Consider the following 25779-nt stretch of genomic DNA (forward strand, 5'->3'; position numbering starts at 1 on the left):
TCCTTAGGTGTGAGATGTACATATATGTATCTATATTCATTGTAAATACGTTCTAAGGAGAGAGGTGGTTACGTTCTGACTGGGTTGGAGGGGCCCCTAGGGGCGGATTCCATCTAAGCGGAAAATCCGGTCATTACATCTGGCGTCACGAACTGTTTACGAAGCCTGTGTGCGCTTGATTGTTTTATTCTTGTTGGTTTGCGCTCGGCTCGTACGTGTCTATTTTTGTTTATATTGTGTATATATTTTTCTTTTTGTAGATCGATATGTTTTCGAAAAAGTCAGGCTCTGTTTTCAAACTGCCTATTCAGATTCCCGGCTGGGAGTCTACGCCTTACGAGGCTTTGGCCCGCGAGTGGGCCGATTCTACTGGTTTGAGTGAGAATTGGATTTCTTGTTTGGAGCAGGCGGAGCCTGCTGATGTGGTTTCTTGTTTGCAGAAAGCTCCAGTAGTGAAGGGTGATGAGCTTCCTATTTTGGGACGCAGAGGCTGAATTGTACTCCATGCGTATCGGATCCTTCATGAGAGGTTTGTTCAGTTGCGAAAGCAAAGTAAGGATATGGAAGGACAGGTTGTTGAGTTGCAGAATGCGCATACTTTATTGCGGTGTCAAAATAAGTTGCTTGCCGACAAACTTGAAACTTATCAAACTATAGCCGAACGGGCTGCAGTTCGCATTGCGCGGTATAAATACAAACATCGTCGTGGTCGGGTGTCTACACGGAAGGTGCGCATGGTCGTGGCGAAAGCCGGACTTGATTGGAACCCTGATGAGTGTGATGGTAATATCTGGGATTCTAATGCTTCGGACTCCTCGGCTGAGGAGATTGACACACGCAAGTCTTCTCGCTCCGGACGTGACTGTAAATCTGCTTCTTGTGACAAAGATGTCAAGTCTAGTGACCGTGGTCGTTCTTCCCGTTCCGATGACATGTCTTGCCCTGATTGTCCTTCTAAATCTAAGGACGGGGCTTCTTCGGGAGCTCTGCCGGAGGTTTCTGCTCATCCTGTGTTTCGTCGCAAACTACAACAAGCTCCTGGTAATCCGGGTGGTGTTGCCCTGGATAGTATTGAAGACTTTACCCAACAGGAGGTGAGTGACATTTTACAACGATTTCGTCAACGGCCTGGTGAGGCTTTGCTTACGTGGATGGTGCGCCTTTATGAACTGGGCGCTGCCGGTATTATGCGCGATGCTGTTGATTGTTTACGGTTTTGCTCTTTGAGTTCCGACTCTACCATTCAAGATCATTTTCGGAACTATAATGGTGCTGGTCAGATTTCTTTGCTCCAGCTTGCGTCTGATGGTTGTAACCATAAATATCCTACTGAATCTGATTGGCCTGTCAATGACAAGCCGTGGTACACTTTGCGTGATGCGTCGCAACGCTTGAAGGAGGAGGTGATGAAAACTGCTATTTTTCTCAGCACTTCTGACAGACTGTTGGACGGTCTTTTGACATCATCTGTGCGCAATCGCATTATCCGTTCGTCCCCTGTTGCTTACAAGCAGGTTATGATGACTTTGTTGATTAATCAGACTGGCAATCCTTTGTCTGCGGTGCTTGAATCGGTTCGTCAGCTTGGTGAGTTGGGTGATTGGTTTAAACCTGAGAGACCTTCTCGTCCTGAAGGTCGTACTGCTGGGGATTATAAGTTCTCTAGACGTGATATGTTTCTGGCTCTTTTGGCTGATGGTGTGAAGAGGGAAGATATCGATGGGGAGCCTAATAATCGCTTGTGGGATATTTTCCGTAAGCGTGGTTTGGATCGGAAGGAGGGTGCCCGTCGTGTTCGAAAGAATGATTGTGGTCGTGGTTCTGATGACAGTGGTGATGAGAGGCGTCGTGTGGATTCTGATCGCCGTGGTGACCGGCGTTTTGATCGTGATGGGTCCCCTCATCGTGAGAGAGAGAGAGAGGGGGAAAAAGAAAGGGGGAGAGATGATCGTGCTTCCACCCGATATAGAAATGAGAGAGATTATTCCCCTGAGCTGAGGAAAAGGGAGGATCGTCACAGGCTTGCTGATCGTAATTCACAGTACGATGTGAATGACAAAAATCCATTTCGTAATGGAGATGGATATGAACAGGAAATTCTGATACCCAAGAAACATGAGAGCATTTATCCTGATTTGTCCTGGCTAGCGGAACGTAGTCAAAATGACTAGGAAGTAGGTCAAGCTCCAGTACGTAGGTGGGCTCACAGAGACAACAGACCCTATGTCGATATTGAGATTTTTTGGAAACATCGTAATATCCAAAGGGCCCGAGCATTGGTAGATACAGGAGCGGAGGCCACTTTAATTCATGGTAAAGCAAGGAAATTCAAAGGACAATTCTTCACAATTACTGGTTTAGGTGGGAAAGAGACCCCCGCAGTGCAGACTACACTTGAGATGAAAATTGGTAGGATTCCCCGTAGAGAATATTCTGTGTTAGTCGTACCGCTTTTGGAGTATATAATTGGAATTGACATTTTGAAAGGAATGACTTTGCATTTAGATGATGGCTGTTACCAATTTGGAACTAAGCATTACATTTCGTCCAGACCCGTACGGGTTGGTCGTTTACGGATGCCCCCCATTAAAATTCCCCAAGCTACAAAAGTGGTTTCTCAGAAACAATATCGTATCCCAGGTGGTCATGAAGAGATCAGTGCCACAATTCAGGATTTGGTTGATGCAGGAGTTATAACTCCGGTTACTTCTGCTTGGAATAATCCCGTTTGGCCCGTGCGCAAGAGTGATAATTCTTGGCGCATGACTGTTGATTATCGAGAGTTGAACAAACATACACCTCGTTTAGCTGTGGCAGTACCAGACATTGTTACTTTGATCCAGAGAATTCAGAAGCATCCAGGTACATGGTATGCGTCCATTGATATTGCTAATGCTTTCTTTTCAATTCCCATTGCCCCCGAGTGTCAGGAACAATTCAGTTTTACCTGGAATGGATGTCAAATGACGTTCCGAAGTCTTCCTCAAGGTTATGTACATAGTCCCACGATTTGTCACCGGCTGGTGGCCGAGCATTTGTCTGAGGTGCCCGCGAATCCACAAATACAGGTGTGCCATTATATAGATGACATTTTGATTCAAGGTGAGACGCAAGATCAGGTACAGTCTCATTTGGACCAGATCCTTGATTGTTTACGAACAAAAGGTTGGGAAATCAATCCTGATAAATTACAAGGTCCATCCCAAAATGTAAAATTTTTAGGTATTAATTGGCATGAAGGTCACAGAGAAGTGATTCCACAAGTGAAGCGAAAGATTTTAGATTTTGCAGTCCCAAGGAATAGAAAAGAGGCTCAGAGTTTCATTGGCTTGTTTGGCTTTTGGCGTCAACATATTCCTCATTTAGGTCAGATTTTGGCTCCATTATATCAAGTCACTCGGAAAAAGAATGCATTTGAATGGGGAGAACCACAACAGAGTGCATTTAATTTGGCGAAAGAAGCGATTCAGTACGCCTTGGATCTGTGGCCGGTGAGCGACGGTGATGTTGATTTGAATGTGTCCGTGGAAGGTCCGTATGCCAATTGGAGCTTATGGCAAAAGCAGGGCAGACAAAAAGTACCATTAGGTTTTTGGACCAAAAAGTTACCTGAAGCTGGTGAGCGTTATACACCCTTTGAAAAACAGTTGCTTGCATGTTACTGGGCTCTGGTGGATACCGAGCAATTGACTTTAGGTCATGCTGTGATTTTGAGACCTGAAATTCCTATAATGCAGTGGGTTTTGAGTTCGCCAAAATCCCATCGGATTGGACATGCTCAAGAGGCGAGTGTAATTAAATGGAAATGGTACATTCAGGACAGAGCACGTATGGGTCCGAAAGGCGTGGCAGTGTTGCATGAGCGAGTGGCGCAGGCGCCATCGAACGAGACTGAAAGTGATTGTTCTGTACCTGTAGTGCAGGAATCTCCTGTCAAGTGGGGTAAATCATTTGATGATCTGTCCGTGGAGGATAGAAGACATGTGTGGTTTACGGATGGTTCAGCGAGGTTCATTGGTGAGAAACGACATTGGAAAGCAGTGTCGTATAATCCGGTTATGAAGAAATTATTGAGTACCACTGGTGATGGAAAGAGTAGCCAATATGCTGAATTGTATGCAGTTTACCAAGTTTTGAAACAGGAATTACCCGGCACATGTCATATTTTCACTGATTCCTGGTCCACTGCTAATGGACTGGCGGTATGGTTACCAACTTGGCATTCTCATAATTGGGAATTGCATTCAAAGGAGCTGTGGGGAAAAGAATTATGGCAAGAAATTTGGGATTTGCTCCCACAGAGTACTGTGACAATCTTTCACGTAGATGCTCATACCCCGATAGACTCCCTTGACAAGTTTTTTCATAATATTGCAGATGAAGAGTCTAAAATTTCTGAGGCAGTGGTGGACATGCAAGATTCTGATTTGGCGGGATTGGCGAAATGGGCCCACCAGAAAGCGGGACATTTTGGAGAGAGAGCCACTAGCAGGTGGGCTATTGACCGAGGAATTCATATTCCTTTACATTTGATCAAGGATGTCATTCTGCATTGTCCCACTTGCCAGCATTCTAGAAAGAAAGAAGTGCCTCACATTGTTCAAGGCCATTTACATCGAGGAAAGTTGCCCGCTCAAATTTGGCAAATTGATTATATTGGCCCGCTCCCTATGAGCAGGAATTGTCAATACATTTGTACCGCTGTTGATACCTATAGTGGCCTTTTGGTCGCTTTCCCGTGTAAACATGCTACCCAAATTAATACTATCAAAACCTTGGAACTACTCATTTTATATTATGGTGTTCCATTTTAAATTCAATCTGATAATGCATCCCATTTCCGTGGAAGATTGGTGCAGGAATTCTGTGTGGAAAATAACATTGAATGGGTATTTCACATTCCATATTATCCACAGGCTGCGGGATTGATTGAGAGAATGAATGGTTTGTTAAAAGATCAGTTGCGAAAGTTAACAGACGAACATTACAAACAATGGAGGGATATTTTAATGCAGGCATTGTTGATTCTAAACAATCGTCCTTTGTTGCATGCTGAATCTCCTTTAATGCGTTTGTTTCCTCCAGCTGTTGATGCAAAACCGAATACCCTTGTTCAATCCGTGATGTATTGGGAAATTACCCCCGGAGCTTTGGCTCCATGCAGAGCGACTCCAGGTTCTGCAGGCTTGGACCTGCATGCTATGGATGACATTGTCCTAAAAGGCAGAGACCGAGTCATTGTTGAGACTGGCGTTGGTATTTGTATACCTGCCGGTAGTTTTGGATTGATTGCCCCTAGATCGGGCCTTGCCCTAAAAGGTGTCCAAGTTCTTGGAGGAGTGATTGACAGCGATTATCAGGGAGAGATTAAGGTCCTTCTGCTTAATAGCAGTGAGGTTGATTTATCATTCAAAAAGTCTGACCGCGTTGCTCAATTGTTGATTATGCCTGTCTTCAGTGGTGAGATTAAGAAAGGCACTGCCCCAACGTTGCTAACGACACGTGGCCAAAAGGGCTTCGGCTCCTCTGATAACCCCGGAGCTAAGATATGGGTGCAATCGCCAAAACATCCCCCTGAGCAGGCTGAAGTTATTGCGACCGGTCATGACAACACCATTTTGGTAATGAAGCCAGGGAAAGATAGCTGGGAAGCTGTCCCCCTGACAAATGTTACTTACGAGAATGATTAAGGCCTGTGTTTGTATTCTTTCAGATCATTCTCTGGACTGCTGCTGCAGGATGTGCCGGCGTTGGACTCCTTTTGGTCTGCTACGCCGGGAGAGGAGAGGACCCACCGACTTCGGTTGATTGGAGAACCCGAGTCCCGCGTTCCTTCGCTGCGTGGGATGCCTCCGCGAATTTCTGGATCACCCTTGCAAAAAGGGTTACGAACTCTCCACATTTCTGTCTTACCCCTATGAGATCTGTGACTGATATTTTAGCGACCTGCCTGGTTGCTGTCCCTGCTTCCACTGAGACTCTACAGCATATTTTCAATATGTCAAGTGCCCGTCCTAATGTTATTTTGGGCGATTTTCCCGCCCATGAATTTTGTCCTCTATGTTCTACCCTTTCTGATTCTGCCCTTCCGATTCCTTCCCGAATTACCACCTATAATATTACACAGGGCGACTTGTGTTTTATTTTTACTTGTGATCCTAAAGCGATTTCGGAATGCCTACGTTTAAAATTACAGGCTGCCACGACTTTTTCTGCTCACCAACGATTGCTTTGTTTACGAAGACTTCCGAGTTCATGTATTTCTGTTAAAAATAATATGACATGTAAATGTTTATTAGTTGTTCCTAGCTATTTTCGTCCTATGGTGTTGCCTAATAGCTGGTTGTTTTCCTGTGGCAATACTTCTTGGCCCTATATTCCTGCTAATGTTACAGGAGGTCCGTGTGCTATCACTAGACTGAGCTTACTAATGTTTTCCTCACACCCTGGTTCCCATTCCCGTATGGTACGAGACTCTATGACATTGCAAGAAGACTGTGATTCCTCCGTTCATCTTTACTCTAAGTCGGAGTATCTTAGTTTAGCATTCTCTATTATTGGTGTCCCGGCATTGGCTGTTTACAATGCTAAAACCATTGGCAAGATGGCTTGCTGGATGGTTAAATCAATTAACCACACCTCGACTGTATTAACTGATTTATTATTAGATGCCCAGGGTGAAAGACGAGCCATTTTACAAAATCGCGCTGCGATTGACTATTTGTTGCTGAAACATGGACATGATTGTTCTGACTTTGAAGGCCTCTGCTGTTTTAATTTGTCTGACCATTCTAAATCAATCCAAGCCCATATTGACAGACTCCACGACTTGACTGCAGAAATTAGACAGCATATTGATCAGGGCTGGTTCGACTGGCTCTTTAATTGGTTACCTGACTTGCATTCTTTACGACAGATTTTAGGGGGGATTATTGTTTCCATTTGTATTTTAATAGTTATTTGCTGCTTTATTCAGTGTATTCCTTCCCTACTACAATTTTGTAGAATTGGCAAGAGATATAAATCTGTTAGTTTTGTTTCTTATTATTCCTCCACTGATGTTAGCTCTTTATAGAATATAGCTAATAGACTGGAGTCAAGGGGTGTAATGTAATGACGGACTTTTTCCGGCCCTTTTTGGAGGGAGAATGATGGAGAATGACTCCAGTCTATCAGGCTTATAGTGTAGGGGTTAGGACTATAAGTAGGACCTCTCTGGGAGACATGGTAGGGTATATTCGTACCCCTTTTCTTAGAGTAGGGCTTACGAATTTAAGCTAGGGAGTAGATATAGAAGTATTAGTCATGATCCACTCTTTTCCCAGTGTGTTAGGATATTTTCCATGGAGTTATACGTATTCTGGGCCCTGTAGGCCTTAAACGGGACAGACTCCATCTTGCTCTCTGCCTGGTAGCTTGAGAGGCTTTCTAGGTCAAGTGTAATATTTTAGTTTCAAGGTGTTGTTCGCTTGGAGAGAACCGGCTCAGGCTGGCCCTTATCGAAGGAATGTATTTTTCTCCACTCCGAAGACACAACTTCAGGCCGGCCGGCTGGGAACGTGTCCTTGGTACGGGGAGGTACAAGAATTTGGTGGGCGGCAGGTTACTGGCCGTAACTTTCCACGAAGGAACAGGCTTTGATATTAGCGAAGGTGTTAGAGAGAGAGAGAGTTAGTTCATAGGCGGCAGCTAGCCGTTAGCATCTCTGCCATTAATTATTTTCTTCGGCGGACAGTCGCCATCTTTGAAGTCCGAGAAAGATTTACCACCGAGACTCTCTGAGAAAGTTTGAAGGAGAAATAGCGCGGAACGCATAGAAACAGAGAGAGAGAGAGACCCGGTAGCCAATAACCAGCAAGGTTCCAGTGACTTGGAGGGAAGCAGACGAGTTTGAGCCTAGCGGTGCAGACGTGTACTTGTGACGGCTGGGGTGTGACTCTGAGACGAGCCAAGACACAGAGACGAGAAGGGAACCTAGATGACTGCCGAGCCCCGACTTCATATTAACCAGGTGATCTCCGCCCTTTAATTCATTCTAACCTTTACCTTTCCTTTGCAGAATATATATATTGCATAGTATTGTGTTTGTAATTGTCAATAAATACCCTGGTTTATTGTGAACCAACATGTGCCTGGTGTTCCTGTTCAATCGCGGTAACTGATCTTTGTTGTCTGGCATTGTTTGCATGAACGGATGTGAAATCCCGATCAGGTAAGGAGTGATCAAGCCAATAGGAAGCAAGGGGACCTTTGATGTCGGAAACAGAAGGTACATATTCCAATTAGAAGAAACATACTAAATTCACATTGTCCTAGTTTTATCCCAAGTAGATAAATGAGAAGTTTCTCCCATAGGTGTTCATAGGAAAGTGGTCGTCGTTGATATGCGGCGTTAATGAGAGCGTTGGGGGGGGAGACCAACGTGGAGGTTCGCGGGACTGTGAACAGAGTGTAAGTGAGAGCGTTGGGGGGGGGAGACCAACGTGGAGGTTCGCCGGATTGTGAGCCGAGTGTAAGTGAGAGCATTGGGACTGCAGGCCCATGTGTAGACACGCCAGATTGTGTGTCATATCTGCCCTAGGGTAGATTAGTCTGGGTCGGAGTGGCCGCGAGACTAGCTGATATGTATAAGATATGATAGAAAACCCATGCATGTTTATTGCTATTCCCCTATCCTTAGGTGTGAGATGTACATATATGTATCTATATTCATTGTAAATACGTTCTAAGGAGAGAGGTGGTTACGTTCTGACTGGGTTGGAGGGGCCCCTAGGGGCGGATTCCATCTAAGCGGAAAATCCGGTCATTACACTAGCACATTATTAAAGTTGCCCCCTAGAAACCATGCTCTCCCATTCCACTGTTAAACAACCCTTGAATGAGCATCCAATTACACTGACTGGTCTGCGTTATTGGCATAGAGGCTGCCAAGGAGCATGCGTCTGACATCAAACCTGCCCAAAACAAGGACGTATCTAACCTCAGGATCCACCACAACACTGTCCGCAGTAAATGGGACACCAGGCCTGACCCACACAAATGCTCCGCGCGCGCATAGGAGGGGAAAACCCTATGGCAAACGGCTGTTCTTGCCAGCGGCACAGCAACTTGATTGTTTCATTGTGTGTGAGGTGGGAGTCTTGTAGCGGACACTGTCGGTTAATAAGCGGTCCAATTACGGTGAATTTAGAAGAGCAAGACTCCAGAAATCAGGTACTCAAATACGAAAAATCTAGGAGGACTAAATGGGATGAATCACTTTGCTACAGGAGCTTTCTGCACTGTTTTCATCTTTGTTCACTTTTCTCCACATCAGGTTTCGCAAACAAATTCCATCTTTCATTTGTGATGTCAATGGGTATCAGTAGAAAAGAACCTTGACATGTCTTTCACCAGCCATATTTGTGGTAGTTATCTGTCCACTACTTACAGTACCACTAAACTGACAATAGATCTACAGTATTTATTTGCAAAGTAAATGTTAAATTGCTTTGTATAAACACATAAGTCGGGATCACATAAAATATCAATCCTCATTTCCTACTAATGTAACCTACAAATAGAAACCGGAATAAAGGCATGGAATAGCGTTGTAAAGCACAAGACTAACCTCAATAACCAACAATAACTACATAAACATTAACCCTGGGACCTGGAGCAGGCAGCTTCCCAGCATTAAGCACAACAATACCTCAACATGGGGTAGTAAGTGCAGGACCCTGCGCCAGCTCCCCGTCGCTGCGTTTCAATTGCTGCCCGCTGTTTCCATTTGTGCCGGTCTTACTCTCATCTCTTGCCTTTGCTACTGTAACATTAGTGCCCGTTTTCTTTGCCTTCTGTCGTTAGCGACTTTGTCATATGTAGGGGGTGAGCGCTGTAATTAAAATCCTCTCCCGGTCGTGTAACCTCTCCCGCCCGTCCGCTGTGGCTACGGGCCCCCATCCACACACTGCGGTCGGGCCACACAGGCAGATAGAGGCTGCAGATCTGGCGATCACGGGCTGCACCAGCTGCGGGCGCCCACCGGGGAAGATGAAAGGGCAGCAGGGAGCCCGCTCCTGATGTCGCGGCTCACGCATTGTTACCTCATAACATGGGTCTGTTTCACCGCAGCCCCCCCCCATTCTACCTCCGTTTCACCTCGGGCGCCATCTTGAGGTGTTATCGCCAGGGGTGGAAATTGCCGATATCGCGGCAGAACAGCCGCTGGAAGTATCGGCGGCCCCAGCGGCAGACGCTCCAGATAGTCCGAATTTGGCATTTGGCCCTTACAGATAATTTAGTGGGGCTTGGTGGGGTGCGTTAGGATGTTGTGCGCTGGGTTTCCAGGGAACTGAAGCTCCAGGCAGCCATGTTGGAATTGGCTCCTCTAAATAATTTCAGGGAAATTATTACCTAGAGGATGGGGAAACAACCAAAGTGATAACAGGTGTAGCCTTTTAGAGACGATCGGGGCAAAAACTGCATACCAGGAACACAGCCTGTGCCCCAACTGGAAACTAGAAATGTATAGTAAGAAAATCTCTAGAAACAGGCAGCACATTCGTCGTCCGAGGTGAGATCAAATCAAGCAAGGGTACTAGCAAGAATTTAAAACAAGCATTTGCAATGCAATAGGTCTCGCATTTACTTGAGTTTGAGCTATTAGCATTGTAAATGACAATGCCTTTTATTATGTTTTGGTTTTTAAAACAGTTAAATGAAAGGCATTGTCATTTACAATACTAATTGCTTAAACTCGCTTAAATGCGAGACCGATTGCATTTGTACCTGTGAGAACACAAAGGTAAAAAATACACGCAGATATAGACACACACTGAGACAGATGTGCACCGAGAGACAGAAACACGCACATAGAGAAGCACACACAGACACGGATACAGAAACGCGCACACAGCAAAAAACACACGCAGATAGAGATATGCACACAAGAGGGGATGTCACTGTTAGGGGATGCCATGACAGAGAGGCGTGGGAGGTGGGCTGGCATGTACAGGGAAGGAAACATACATTACAATGTTTTTAAAATTACAAGAGAACAGTGGGAAAACACAGAGGGGGGGAACAAATACAAAAAAGTAATTGAGAGAGTGAGATAAAAACGAGACCTATTGGCGATGCCAATGTTTGTTTTACTAGTAGGTGTTGTTTATTGGCACCCGGCAGTTAGGGTTTCTTAACTGAACTGCTCATGTCAGGGTGACTGGTATTTTGCTTATGGCCTGCCCGACATGTACAGTTTAGGCTAAATTATTCTAGCAGCTGGTTTTGCCTGAACTGGACATATTTATTATCAAAGGATTAAAACCACTGCAGTTAGTTCTTGTCATACTCAGCCTTAGGTATGACTCTGGTGTGGTTTTATCGGGGTTTCCACATACACGGTCTGGTAGATTGTTCAGTGGGCTAATGCATCCAATCTAGGAATAAGTGTTTGACCTCATGGTCACAACGTCAAATACTGGTGGGCACGTACAGCCTTTCATCCTTCCAAGATCAAAAAAATTTACAGAGTTGGATAACAATAAACATCCGTTATTTTAATACCAAGAGAAAATGTTTACTTTGCAAAATAGGCGGTTATGTGGTCAGGGAAAAAAAACAGAATTCCATATTTCTCCGTGTCACTGTCCGCTTATCTGGCAAAGGTACATTCACCTTCATCCCGTGGGCATTTTAAGTCAGAGTTGGGTGGCCTTCTAACAATGACAACAAATATATCAGTATGTGTTTTTAAAGCACAATGACATTGTACCACCAGCAACTCACTACAAAAAAAAACAAGTTTTACAACTAAATTGAATAGAAGTGATAGAGGACGGGAGGCTTACTCAATGGAATTTAGAAATGCAGACTGCAGAACCATCTCCACAGAAAGCACTTGACACATTGAGATCTTAAGCAGGGCATCCTTTTTCATGAACGCTAGCTCAAAAATTCTCTCCCCGAGGCCCAAGCCTGGCACTGATAAAATGAGCAGTGTTTAGTAAACAAAGGCAACCCTATTCATACACAACCATGGCATATGAGAAATACAGAAAAAAGGAGACTGGTCCCTCACCATCAGGGTGAAAAACAAATCGTAACTCTGCAGCAGTGCCACCCTCCCCTGCCTGTTATGTGACTTCAAAGAGACTCGTTATAATTCTTCCCCAGTCTCATCACTTCAGAACAGAAGCATTTTCAATATAATTTACAACGGATCCAAAGTTGTTGATTATTTATCTTATGCAACTGACACCCATTAACAACGCCAATAGTCCTAACTTGTTATCTGTATAATGATTCTTGTTGCATTATATATCCCGAAGCAAAGACAGAGGCAGCAAAATACCAGCGAGGCACACTGGTAATCACAAATTAGCTTAGGTGTGGATTAGCCACGCCGTTAATTATATGGACCACGCACGTTTGATAGACCCCCCCCCCCCCCCCCCCCCCCCCCCCCAGGTTTTTCATCTCACTTAAAGCCCTGGCTATGTACTTAGATTGGTCAATAAAATAAAAATAAACACGTGTGGAACACTTTTGTGTTTTTAATATTCGGAAAAAACAGATGTAGAGCGGGTTAGTTGGAGATGAATTGGAGAAATGCACCGAGGAGTGGGAGGGGCACGAGGAAAAAGGCACAGGGGAAGTGGTAGAGAAATACATGAGGGAGACTGCAACAAGGGGGGGGGGGGGAAGGCATGGCGCAAGGAAACTCGAGCTCCCATCCAGTTAGGAGCTTTAAAGCCTGGTCCCCGTGAGTTTGCCCCCCTTCCTGGCATGTGGGGGGCTATTGTTACGCCACTAGTGGGGGTTGGGCGAATGGAGACGGTAACGGAGGGATGCAGGGGAGAGAGCTAACAGCAAGCACATAGCAGGTGTACATTAGTGGGAGAGGCCTCTATATTTTACATTAGGCAAATCGTGCTCCTTGGCTGGGGAGAGTACCGGTAGCCTACAGGGCAATCCAGGAGCGCTGATTTGTCTGACCAGCAAAACAGTGATAATTCATCTCGCACTAGGCAAGTTTTGTTTGTCAACATTTCAAAACTTGTTGAGAGGCAAATTACAAAAGCGAACGTTACATTACAGGAGGAAAAAGTGACAATCGTGAGCAAACAAAATACAAGAGGAGCAAACGGTGCATTACAGGAGGAAAATCCATGCACATGTACACGCACTACAGCACACCGGTACCTATAACTTCCCCTCCCAAGGTTCCAAAGGAGCCAGTCATCCCACTACGCTCTTGGCCTGGGTGGGATAATGCCTCCTCTGTCCCAGCCAGTACTAGGTGTCGGGGATGGGGGGAGTGAGGGGGGAGGGGGGGGGGAGAGAAGTCTCCATGCCGGGCAGTGGTCACAGCGCCGCCCAGTTTTCGCCGTCCTACTGGATCAGTCCCAGCCGGTTTCAACTGCTTAGGAGAACAGGGCTAAGGATAGGTCTTGAACAATGTGACATGACAGAGAGGACGCCCAATGGGAGAGCGAGTACGTTCTGTGATGTAATGCGGACTTCCAGGAAATCCCTGTTGTGCTAGAGAGACCTTGAATGCGGCGTAGTGAGTCTGCTCTACATCTTGTAATTGTGGGCAAATTGTTTAATCCCCCGGTGCCTACCGAAAATGAATGTGTCCATGTGTAATGCCGCCACCACCGCGGGACGAGAGGAGCCTGAGAAACCCGGTGAGTGGGGGGGGGGGGGGGGGGGGGTTGTGTGCACGCGCGTAAGTCCGTGTGTGTGTGCCTGTGTGTGCATGCGTGTGTGTGTGTGTGTGTGTGTGCGCACGCTTGAGTGTGGCTGTGTGTGTACACGCGCGATGGCCAGAAGATGACTTGCGGTGAATGTTGAGAACAGGAGATGTGCACGGCGCCGGGCTGGGTGTGCGCGCCCACGAGGTGAAATCGCCAATTGTAAAGCGCGTGCACATCCCCTGTCTCACATTCATCGGAACACGCCAACAAAAGATGTCTTGCAGACAAAGCATGCTTTGCATGCTTTTTAGGTCTGTTCGGCCTAAAAACAGGCCATTGAAGAAAAGAAAAGAAAAAAAATCAGGATACACAATTTTCAAGGGATGAAAAAAAAAAAAGAGGCACTGGAGATGAAACGATACACTGTTAAATGAAAAATATGAACATTTAAACCACAGTTTCTTCAATGTTACAATTTAAAAATTCCAAACCGGTTTAGTGTCTAAATATGCTCATCGAAGAAGCAGAACAATCACTGTGTGCCAAACGTTAGGAATTAATGGATGTTCAAAGACGTTCGGCATCATTTTCCTGAAATTATTAAGACCCCCAGGCTCAAGACCCAACACATGCATCTTAAGGCATTTTGGTGAAGAACGGTGTGTTTGTTTTACTGTTTCTTCCATGCTCAAACATGTTAATTAATGCACCCCATCACCCTACAACAAGAGTAAACAGCACGATGACACTCACAGACATCATGTTGGTTGTTTTATATAATGAAAAAAAAGATCATTTCTCATTATGTTATTCTTACTATCCGAGAATTCTTGTTTTGAGGGCAGAACACCTGATTTTTCAGTACAAACAAAGCATATTTAGATATTTAACTTCGCTTCATCTGAAATTGGATCTTGACAGATCACGTCTTATAAACCGTACTTCAAGCAACTTTACATTCTGTTGCGACTTTGAAACTTAGTCACTGTTTTTTAAAACCGCTCCAGTTACTATGTTATAAGAACAAACTATTACTGCAACAGATTAAATGCTTGCAGGTTTTGTTCTGCTGTCTATACTTGGCAGGACCTGGTTGGGTTCTATCATCGCAGCAGACTACATTTGTGAGCTTCTTTTCACTAAGACAACCAGACACGTTTCATTCAGTGTACCAATAGTTATCCAAGTAAATGGGAAAGAAAGCCCGAGGTAGACATATTTAAACAACAATAAAAATGTGACTAACAGGAAAAGAAATGAAGATGTTTTTTAAGATAGTTCTAACTATGTCCACAGAGCAGAATACTTCTATTGCTGGTACATTTCGTAGTTCAGTTTTATGATGAAGTATTGACTACTAATTTATTGTCTTATATTAATTATAATAGTTTCTCACAACCAGAAAGTAACAATCACTACAACTGTCTCTCGTTCTATTACTACTAATTGTCCTACACTACATTCCCCAGCAGCAGCTAAAGTATCATCATACATACTAAAACCACCACAACAACAAGCATTTGAGTAACACAAAGTACAAATACAAGCCATGTTCCTACTACCAACATAAACCCTACCACCCTTACTACTACACATGCTACGACTAGTCCAGGTCCTACACACTCAGTAATACACTACTGAACTGAATGTATTTATTTGCATTTTAGTGGGCTCCTATTCAAATATACATACAACATTGAAAACTATTTAAAAGGATAAAAAAAATCAAACAATAATCATACACTAATCAATATATTAAAAGGCGCTGCAAAAATCACATCAAATTATTCCATTACCATTTCAAAGTGAGACCTATAAACACGGAAAACAAATCTTTAAAAATCAACCCCCCCTCTAATCACCCTTGTTACCATGTTGGTAATGTCACACCACACCAAATATCGTGGATGACTCCAACATAACCCAGTGTTTCCCATACCTCAAAAGATCTCTACCCCACCCAATCTCCTCCCCCCAGCAGGGCCTATGAATCAAATGGTTAGTTGTCTTACACTAACCATTTGGGGTGACAGTAAAGCGCTATACAAATATACAATACATACATACATACATACATACATACTCCCCCGGCATCTATGCAGACAAACTAGGAGTCCCCCACCTTGGAACCTTCTCCCACTCATCTGCTCTCTCTCACTCCCATGGAACTATCTTGCAAGGCTCCCCTAAGCACGCCATCAGCCCCTACTGATGACAGGAAGCTACCATACTCGGAACGCATAACCCCCAACTTGATCATCCTTTTATCAGGCACATTCATCTCACAACCTATATGCCCTCCTACTCTCCCTCCTCCACACAAGCAGGTCCTCTACAAGACCTGCCGGACTCACTTACACCCCCTGACGGTAATAATGCCGCCTTTGCTCAACTAGATCTCCCACACGGCCTCTCCCCCCCCCCCCGGAACTCACACTTCAACCCTTAACTGACTGTCACCAGACTGACTGGGGCGCACGACTTGATGAGTTCTCTAGCTGCATACGCCACCACACGTACAAACTCCCAAAATTGACAAGTCATCACTATCGAGCTTCTGCCCATGCATAGACCTACTAGTACCCTGGGGAATCGGCCCAACTCCCAAAGAGCCATATATCTTGCCCATGGCTCGCACATCTTTCATCTTAACTCAAAAACTATACCCTTCCCCAGTACCTCCTCTCGTCCCAGGAGACTGAAGGCTGATTTATCTGACAGCGATATCCGTTACCTACTCCTCTCTTATACTAACCCAATAGACACTGACCAGACCTACAGGAATCAAATCCAAGCCATTTAAGCTAACCCCCACTGAGAACCCACCCACAATCACAGATGTATAAATAGCAATACCTCAAGTGCATTAACATCCCTCGGATTGCCACCCGCCAGTCTACTAGCCAACTGAAATGCGTACTTCTCAAATGCAGATCAGCTAGTAAACGTGCACCCGATATCTACCATCTCATCCTAACAACTGAGCCTAATATTGTTTTCCTCTCTGAAACCTGGCTAAACCGCTCCTCCACTCCTATCCTTGCCCTACTAGTCACTCCCAGCCACAACATAATTCGACTTGACAGAACAAAGAAACCAGGTGGTGGAAGAGCTTGCATATACCGAAACACACTCTGTATATCAATCAGAAACCTTCCCCTTACGCACCAGTGAATATCCCTGCATCAACCTCCCAAGCAATATCTTCCTCATATGCAATCTACACACATTCTACTATCCCGCTGGAGACAATCTGACATTCATTGAACAATTCATGGAAATTACCACATCCAATGATGACCCTCCAAGTGACCAAAATCCTGCTCGGAGGCTTCAACCTCATTTGGACTAATCCAAACGATCATGCAGTGAACTGTCTTAAAACATTCTTATCTGACCACGATCTGACCCAATTTTGCTAAAGCCCAACCCACAACCAGGGAGAAACACTGGGTCTTATCATATCTAAAATAAACAACATAACACTGGAACCCATTCTCTTATGCGACTGGTCTGAACACTACAGCATCATCTTCTTTATAAACTTGGAGGTGACCATGAAGAGAGCCAACCCAAGAAAAGAAAACAATGGGAAAAGATAGTCTGAAACATTAATCCTAAATTCTTTGCAACCTGATGTAACACTGTCTTGATTCCCCAAGCAGGAATGGATGTACATGACCTCACAGAAGTCTATAATTCCTCTGTTTCTGACATCCTTGATTCTATTAGCCCCCTTCAACAAAAAAAATGTTTTCACTAAAATCTCCAAACCTTGGTTCAATGACAATCTAAACCCTGAACGACGCCAAGATCAGCAGAAAGAACCTGGAGATCCGTACCCTCCACCGAATACCTGAAACACCTTAGATCAGTAATGAACTCATACAACAGAGAAATCAAAAATGCGAAAGCAGGCTTTCAAATTAAAAATCGTCCCAAAAGCTTGTTTAAATCGTCAAGCAACAGTCTCTCAATGCACCAAACCTGCATGACCATGGTGACATCAGTCCCCAACCTGTGAGGAATTGGCCTCATTCTTCTTGGAGAAAACAAAAATCACTGAAGACGACCTACAATCAAAGAGGGAACTTCTTTCAACTACAGAGTTCGCTTCCCTAGTCGCCTCTTGGTTCGGTCCCCTTGGAGATGTGCCCCAAACAATGCCTCCTGGCACACTTTCACTCCCCTCAATGGGCGTCACATCTATAACATTCTTCTAGCGGTCAACCCATCTAACCACTTCAACGACCCACTACCATCTCCAATCTTCAAAGAAATAAAAGCTGCCATTCTCCCCTTATGGTCTAAGACTGTTAATGCCTCACTATTGCAAGGCACTGTCCCGGACTGCCTAAAAGAAGGGCAGGTAACCCCATCCTAAAAAAACAAACGCAGACTGCTCAGATCTGAACAACTTCAGCCCTATCTCTAACATCCCCACTCTGGTGAAACTTCTAGAAAAAAAAATATGCAAATTCAGCTTTGCAACCACATTGAGAACTTCCAACTCCTGGATCAACATCAATCCGGTTTTCGTCAAGGACGCAGCACAGAATATGCACTCACTCACGTTATGGGTGACATTTAAAATGCTAGACTAAAATGAATCATGTCTTCTGATACTACTTGATTTATCCTCTGCCATCTACACTGTTAAACACAACAGTGTACTGTCCCTACGGGAACGCAGGGTGGGCCATTCAAGTCCTGTACTGCAATGGCTTACGACATTTATCCACAACAGAACTCAAAGAGTCAAAGTGAATCAAACCCTCTCTCGGCCCTCCGTGGCCAATATGGGGGCACCACATGTATCACATGTATGCAGATGGCACTCAATTGTATCTGAAAATCTACCCCCCTGCTAACAAAGGAGCTAATTAGCAGATTGAGTATACTAAGAAAACTTAAACCCTTTCTACCATTGGACGACTTTAAGCTGGCGGTCTAAGTCCTTGTGTTGTCTAGATTGATCAGACAGCTAAACAAGGTTTACTTCCAGGATGCCTACTTGCCTGAAAGGAATGGAAATATGTGCAACAAGTTAATCTGAAAATGTAACTGCAATTTGCAGCTGTAAAGAATGCTTGGGAGCAGGAGCATTTGCAATGCAATAGGTCTCGCAATTAAGCGAGTTTGAGCTATTGGCATTGTAAATAACAATGCCTTTTATTTATGTTTTGGGTTTTAAAACTTAAATAAAATGCATTGTTATTTACAATCCAATAGCTTAAACTCGCTTACATGCAAGACCTATTGCATTGCAAATCTATTGTATATCATTGTGGCCAGTTTATTCTCAAGCACATTTCTGTCAAGTAATTTTCCTCAAGTATATTACTTACCAACTGTAGCAGCTCTTCGAGTTTGAAATTCCACATAATTAAAATAAATAAAAAGTACTCCAAGTATTTCCGAAATCTGGGTGGACGAACAGAGCTTTGGGTGTTCTGAAGTCTGCTGTCTAGGCTTAGGAAAGAGGTGCGTGGTGTCTTGCATGTCCTCCAGTGCGTCACCCGGGAGCACAACGCCCATTGAGCTCAAAGGGCTTCAGCCACCACCCCCGTCGTGTGTGGCAGCCCGGACTCAGACAGCTTCCTGGGCACACACAAAGCCGCACCAGAGTACTTCACAGATCTTTAAAAGACCATGCTTGTTAATGAGGCTTTGTTGTTTTTTCACCCCTTCTTAGAGCCCCTGCTTCTCCACTCTGCCTATTGCTGGAAGAATTCGCCCCCCCCCCTCCCCGAAATTTGGCTCTAGTTGTGCCTCTGACGTCAACCATCTGCTCTGCCCAACGTGGAGCAGGTCGTGTCAGACGTCACAAATGGGGCAGAACACTACCATATGTGTCAGTAGCAGGGAGGCCTTGCAGTGAAGTTGTGCTCAGAGCTAGTGCAACACTAATGCCAGAGCCACTGAATTATGTGATTATGCGGCCGCAGCGATTTTCATATAATTATACATTTGCCACATAATCCATCATCATCTGCAGATTTCAACATAAAATAGTGTTGAGCTCAAACGGTTCAAAAGTTGTTAAAAACAAAGCAACAGGTGTTGCGGCGCAGTGGAAAATACTTTGTAACGGTTGATTGGTCATAATTCTGTAACTTATGGCTGTGTTTGGGTGTTAAAGTGGTACTAATGGAGTTGCAACTAATGCCCAGACAGTGTTAACAAGTTTAGAAATGTCAAAATAATGAAGAGATCCTTTCACAAAATGTGCTGCATAATTTGCCTTTGCTTGCCACATAATTTATCCAACCATGCTGCATAATTTGGGCCTCCCCTGCTGCATAATTCCAGTGGCCCTGACTAAGGCCACTGAAAATAGCTGCCTTACGGCCTGCATAAACAAATGAACCCAAAAGGGGGCCATATAACAATAGTGTCCTCAAACGCCCTTGTTAGGGAAAAATGAGCACTCAAACAGGAAAATTTAATTTTGCGTAGGGCTCCGCAAATCTGTGCAGCGAGGCGGTTTGTGCTGCTCTTGGTAAGGCAGCTTTTATAGTCTGTTTATGTCATAAATACGAGGCCTGTTGCCTAAAATATATGAGGCAGATTGAGGGACCATGTGCTACTGCTACAACACTGAATGAGTGAACACTTTTTTACAAGACAAGCAAACCTTCAAAATAGACATGGCTTGGCAGTTCGGGCTGGACTGTTCCCATGGGGCACAGGGTCAGACTGATTTGCATATAGCCGTGTCTGAACTGGGGTGGCAGAGTGGGCTAAAGAACGGTGATGGATTCAACCCAGATCTTTTGACTGGGTGTGAGTGTTTGATTGATTCAGATGCTCCGTCCATCACCACCCCCTTTTGTACCGCTTTTGGCCGGCATAAGTGTGGCAGGGTATGCTCATTTGTGAGTCCCTTGCTCACTTTGCCACTGGATTCAAGCAAGCCGGGCTGAAGACAGCTGGAATGCCAGAAACCGGTCCCCGGAAGCTTGTTTCCGGTCCAGGGAAGACATGGGTTGGCACAAAATTCACTGCTGGTGGTGTTAATAGGACATCTGAAACCACAAGGACACACCGTGTCCTGCTGGCAACCTGTCGGGGAAGGAAGCAGAGGTTCAAATACCTGAGTCACTATTATCCACTGCACCAACCAAGATTTCATTTTGTGGCTTTCTAGTTACATACAGACCGATTATTAAGGTGGATTAACTACTAGAGGTTCAATAATGTACTATATTACATTGCCCTTTGAGTAGCACTTTTTTAATGTATTTTTAATTTAAGCTGAACATTAATTTATATGTAGCTACCTGATGGTGAAGGACCCAAATATTTTGTTTTTAGCCAAACCTTTGACACTGCCAAGTGCTCACACTCACAAGGGCCTCAAGCGTCCCCCAGACATGACTGAAATCAACAACAGCAGCAAACTAATATAACCAGGAGTCAGTTTTTGCTAAAATAAAAGTGTCTGTTATCATAATGTTAAAAATAAAACCTTTTTAGAAAAACAGTGTGAAAGAAGCTTAAGGGACCACTTCCTCCCCTTGGAATTAAAGAAAGCATCCTACTTGGGCCTTCCAGTTCATCATTAAGGATGGTAAACGGTATGTTTTAATGATGATGAATGTTGTTCAGTAACCGCTAGTTCCATGCAGCTGTAAAAGCCGAGCCACCAGCATCCCATGAAATATAGTATGGTTCTCCTCGGATGCCTTGCACTAAAGTTGCAGCCCATGCGTTACAGCCATTATACCGAGGGGTACTGGGATTATGCGATTGTGCAACCGTAGCGAATTTCACATAATGATAGATTTGCCACATAGTAAATCATCTGCCACATAAACTGCTGATTTTAACACAAAAAACTGTGTTTATAGCTCAACCTAGTTACTAAAAATCAGCGGTACGTGTTGCTGCGCACTAAGGGCCCTTTGCAAAGCGGGACTGGTCTTGGTTTAATTGCTTGTTGCTATATTTGAGTGTTAAACTGGAAATTATAAGGTGCAATCACAGATTGACCGTCTCTCTGGAGAAAAACAAGCAAATTCATCACTTTAGTTCAGAAAGGTGTTATCTAAATAAGTTTTGCCAAAATATGTTTTATATGGCGGGCTTCTTCCAAAGCAAGATTACAAACATTCTGCAGTCACTCCCGCCCAAATCAGACAGCAATCCCCCTGCTGCCCCCCTCCCCCCTACCCCAAGACCCACCCTCGACAGCTTTAACCAAATATCGAACAATGACTTTCTGAAAGCCCTATCAGACCTGAAAAGCGGCTCCCCCAACGACCCTGCTCCTATTCGAATCTTAAAACAAGTCGGACCTACCATATCCCACCTGGCCACTAACCTTATTAATACATCGCTGGGCCAAGGAGTGGTTCCCCCCAGCTGGAAGCATGCCATGGTCAAGGCATTACAGAAAAAACCAGGACATGACCCATCAGACCTATCCAACCTTCGACTTATCTCTCTCCTGCCTGGCTTGAGCAAAATCGCAGAGAAGGCAGTTAACCAGCAATTGTCAGCCTTCCTCGAATCCAATAATCTTCTTCGACCCTCACAAACAGGCTTCCGACCAGGCCAGGGGACCGAAACAGCTCTCCTGAAAGTGGTAGAGGAGGCTAGATGCATCTTGGATTCAGGGGGATCGGTCTTACTGATCCTCCTGGATCTAAGCGCTGCATTTGATACGGTGGACCACAAGATCCTAATACAGCGACTATCTGAACTAGGAGTGAGAAACACGGCACTAGGTTGGCTCTCCTCCTTCTTAGAAAACCGTACCTTCCAGGTTTGTGAAGGGAACGTCCGATCAGATATCCTTTCCCTCCAGTGTGGGGTCCCCCAGGGCTCTTCACTGAGCCCTACACTGTTTAATACATACATGGCCCCCCTGGAGGATGTGGTCTCCCCATTTGGGATAAAAGCCGTCACCTACGCTGACGACACCCAAATGATCGTATCATTTTCACTCGAGGAAGAAAAAAATCAAAAACCTTCATGACTGCCTAGAAGGTATACATGCCTGGATGTCTAACTCAAGGCTCAAGCTCAATGGGTCAAAAACCGAGCTTATGCTCTTGGGACACCAACCACCATCCCTCCCCACTGCTATGTGGCCTTCATGCCTAGGACCCATCCCCCAGCCTAAAACTGAAATCAAAAGTCTAGGCTTCTGGCTGGAACAGAATCTTTCCATGACAACACAAGCCAAAAAAACAGTCGGCACCTGTGTTGGTCTACTTCGATCTACCAGGAAGATTCTCCCACTACTTCCCGCAACCTCCCAGAAAATGCTTATGCAAGGTCTAATATTATCTAGATTGGACTATTGCATTGGCCTTTTTTTGGGTGCCCCTGAAGCCACGCTCAATGTCCTGCAGCGAACACAAAATGCCACTGCAAGGATACTCACTGGCACCCCCCGTAGAGTTTCAGCCAAACCTGCCCTTAAGACACTGCACTGGTTGCCGATACGCGAAAGGGTCAAATTAAAGTCCCTTTGTACCACCCATAGAGCTATGCAAAACCAAGGACCCCCAATGCTGAAATCTATGCTCTACCCATACACCCCGAACAGACCCTTACGGTCAGCGCAAGGCAACCTGGCCAAGGTCCACCGAACTAAAAGAGCTCGTACTGGTGGACGCCGTTTCTCGGTGGTCGCCGCAACCCTCTGGAACTCTCTCCCAATCCAACTCCGGTCTGAACCTAATCATATGAAATTCCAAAAGCTTCTCAAAACTCACCTTTTCCCACAATAACCTTTTCTCTTCCCCTTCAGCCTCTACCCTCAGTTGTTGGTCTACAATCACAGCGCTGGGACGCTTCCGGGCAGCCATGCGCTATACAAATCCCAAATACATTCATTCATTCATGGGAAAAAGTACCATTGTGAATTTTTGGGTAATTCTTTTTGAACTGTGTAATAAGCCTCTGATACCAATCCACAGTCACCCACAAACTTTTGGTTTGCTAAACACTGTTTAACATGGTTTCCCCACCATAAAAATGATTTGCAGTGGGAATTTGGGACGTGTGATGTTGTCGAGGATGGGCAGTACCAGTCTCCAGAAATTTTTGTCAGGGGGGTCCTTACGCCTACAAAATGTTGACAGGGTGGTGGGTCTCAGCATCAACAAGTTTGAAGACCTCTGGTCTAGGGTAATATTCGATCTATAGAAAACTATATCAATAAAAAATTAAAAACTACTAGATGTCAATTAACCATATCACAATGCTTCCACGGGAAAGCAAGCGCACAAGCATATTTACATTATGCTTAGGTGGGTTTTTAAAACTGGTCGTTGCAGAGAAACTGTACAGCCATGGAAGATTGTAGAGCAACTCATGCTCGGACACTGCTCAGAATGCTGCGCGTAATCTTAAATGCAACTGAACAAGAGATTGAGTTGATGGAAAACGTGAGAGCATTCCAGAGCGTAGATGCAAGAAATGAGAATGACCGACCCCCCCAAGCGACACTTGATGATGGGGGGGGCCATAAGGACTTGCGACTAAAAGGGCAACAAGACTGAGACTTTGTTATCTGGGAGCTAGGAACAGAGCTGTCAACTGCTTAAAAGTCCAGGCACAGGACTGTGGAATTACTATGCTGTTTAGTGACAGCTAACGGAGAATTCCAAGATAAAGCCTGGGAGTTGCAGAAACGAGTATAACAAATATCGCTTAACTTGTCAGTAAAGGAGGTCTAACATCATCCATCCCACAGCCACACACGTAAACTTCAGGTATTTCTACTGCAGATCAATTATACAGTGCAGAGTCTGAAAATCAAAACAAACACATAAATTGATGAGATTACTCACCGACTGCTCACATGTATCCCCCGCTCTTGCTGGTGGCTCCACAATTGAAAAATAAAAAATTATAATCCAGTTTGTCCAGAGGGCAAATTTGCTTAGATGATCAACTCCAATCCCAAGAAAATGCAAATATTTACACAAAAATCCAGAAACGTGATTTGCGTAAGAAATATTAAAAACTGTGCAATCTCTAGCTCGTGCAGCGTGGTCCAGAAGCAATTTGAAGGATGAAACGAAAAAGTTAGGAGAAGCAGAGATGCAAGAGATCCATGGCTCCAGGACCTGGATGCTGGCGGCTCCCTGGGTCCTGTGCACGGGCTGCACCCACAGGCTGCAGGGGTTCCCTCAGCGCCCGCGCACCGGGGGGGCGCCTAGATGCGGGGACCGCGACACTGTCATCTCTAGGCGCTTCCCGCCCAGCCGGGAGAGGGGGGCAGCTGGCCGGGTGCAGTAAACTTTCACGCCTCGGCGGGGGAGGGGGCGCTGTGCTCGGGGCAGCTACGTGCCAGTGCTCAGGAGAAGGGCGGGAGGCTCCCAGACAGGGCCTTCCCTCCCGCCTCCCCACTGCAGAGCCTCCGGGCACGGCTCCTCCGGCGGCCGCGGCTCCGCTCTCGACTCTACCGACTTCTACGGATGAAGGACAGAAACCGATCCGAGAGTAAGTGATGGCACCGAGGGGCAATCGGAGAGCGAGTTTAAACTGATTGACAGGCTGAGCGGCCAGAGGGGGCGGGGCTCGGTGGCTGGGATACCCCTTCCTTCCTTCGATTGGCTACAATTATGATCCGCCCCGGAACAGAAGGCCTGACCGCCCCCGGAAGAATCCGCCTCAATGTCTGTGACGGAAAACCCCTCTCCGTTTCTGCGGAAGCGGTTCCTGTTTGCACCGGAAGTAATCAGCCAGCTGCAGATGGTCCTATTGCGAAGAGGGGTGCTCTAGGTAGTGCACGCTACGCGCGGTCCATCAAGGGCGAGACCTGGAATGCTGTTCTTATTTATGTTAATGTGGATGTCATATAGAGTATGTCCTCGCGCGACTTACCTCGGCGAGGCCCGTCGTCGCTTCTGCGTCATGGGGTGTTCTCTCTTAGTCCCGCCCCTTCCGGTGAGCAGGTAGACCGAGGAGGCGGCGGTCGCCCCGGTCCCTCTCTCTTCGGGTGGGCATAGTGCCGTTCTGTACAAACCTACGCATTCTCTTTACTTGGGGGAAGCAGCAGGACATGCCTGAGGCTTAAACAGCAGTACGTTTCATTCTCCTGCAGAGTCGCTGTTCCTACCCAAAAGATTATTTC

General features: G+C 45.4%; 1 protein-coding gene across 2 annotated transcripts in view; it reads right to left on the reverse strand.

The window, feature by feature from the left end:
* Positions 1–25551, reverse strand: part of KDM2A (lysine demethylase 2A) — a 939997-nt gene extending 914446 nt beyond the window's left edge. The window contains exon 1 of one of the 2 annotated variants that reach the window (XM_086953271.1): positions 24491–25551. The gene's annotated coding sequence lies outside the window, so the exon portion shown is untranslated. The remainder of the gene's footprint in view (positions 1–24490) is intronic. The other variant, XM_086953272.1, reaches the window with a different exon arrangement.
* Positions 25552–25779: the final 228 nt, after the last annotated feature.

The sequence above is a fragment of the Lissotriton vulgaris genome, chromosome 1_2, assembly GCF_964263255.1.
Source record: "Lissotriton vulgaris chromosome 1_2, aLisVul1.2, whole genome shotgun sequence".
NCBI lineage: Eukaryota > Metazoa > Chordata > Amphibia > Caudata > Salamandridae > Lissotriton > Lissotriton vulgaris.